This window comes from Rhagoletis zephyria, unplaced genomic scaffold (genome assembly GCF_001687245.7).
Source record: "Rhagoletis zephyria isolate East Lansing unplaced genomic scaffold, Rhagoletis_zephyria_1.1 Rzeph_scaffold_00926, whole genome shotgun sequence".
NCBI classification, from domain to species: Eukaryota; Metazoa; Arthropoda; class Insecta; order Diptera; family Tephritidae; genus Rhagoletis; species Rhagoletis zephyria.
Genome location: NW_016158010.1, coordinates 33,072 through 34,320, shown reverse-complemented (window position 1 = coordinate 34,320; position 1,249 = coordinate 33,072).

The following is a 1,249-nucleotide window of genomic DNA, read 5'->3' as shown; positions in this document are numbered from 1 at the left end:
TCCTCGGCAATATCTGCTTCATTTTCATCCAAGCCCAGGTGCACTGCGTCCAAGTCAGCCATAATTTTCATTTGTTTTCCTTGGTTTGCTCTGCCAGCGCTTATGCTGAAGTTAATGGCTGGGTTTCTGTGACTATACGCAACACGAATGCGGGGAAAAGAAAAATGAAAATTAGAAACTCAGCCGTCTTTTCCACGGCTGTGCAATTGAAATTACTGCATTTTCTTACCTCTTTTGGTATGTTATGTACGAAGAACTGCAAAAGTAAAGTTTTATGAAGAATTTGTGCAATTATTGAATATTTTATTTATTGATTTTCACAATTCGACGTGGAATAAAATTTGCATATACCTCAAGAACGATGGATAATTTTCTTCTTTCTTTGACAAACTCAGCAATGGTGGACGAGTGAAAAGAAAGATGACGCGAAGCTAGCTATCTCCCTTATGTAAACCAGGGTTGCAATAGGATACAATTTGACGCCTTTAAATAAAGCGCCAGCGCAGCACTAGCGTCTAAATATTTGAAGTGTCATGTTATGATTCGAAGTTTGTATCAGGAGATTGGCATTTGGCAACACTGTTAACAGGTGTTTCTGACATTACGAATGTAAACAAAACATTTTGTTTTCCTCGTTGAGCAACGCATGATACGAAAAAGAACAACGTTTTCAATTGGGAAATTTTTTAAGTACACCGAAGCTCAGATACAAATGCAATCTAATACCAGCCTCAATTTATGCACGCTACCGCTAGAGTTAATAGAGAACAATGTTTATCAAAAGTGTTTACTTCCCAAAGAAATATTTAAAGCAAGCGGTTTCCATCCAGGGGATTGGGTGAAATGCACAGTGGCAAAAAGGAGTACCCACGGGTTTTCAATATGTCAGGTTTACCCGCGTGATATCGAAGCGAAATGTTGTTACATGGACAATATTGTAGGCACATTTGTCAGTGTAGAAATCGAGGACAGATTAATAAACATAATATCAATTAAAACGTATTGTATAGAACACGTTGAGATCTCGCTGGAACTAACGGCGAACTTTTTCAACGGCCGTCTTCGTAAATCGCTTCCAAATATATTATCCATAACCGCAAAGCAGATCTTAGCTTCGCTATACTTGTCGGTCGGATGTGCTGTTCGCACTGCAGACGCTGCACGATTGGGTATATCTGCCATCTACATTGATTCTTGTTCTAATGCAGATGAAAATGTAATTTTCCAGTTGGATAGTAACACTAAAGTT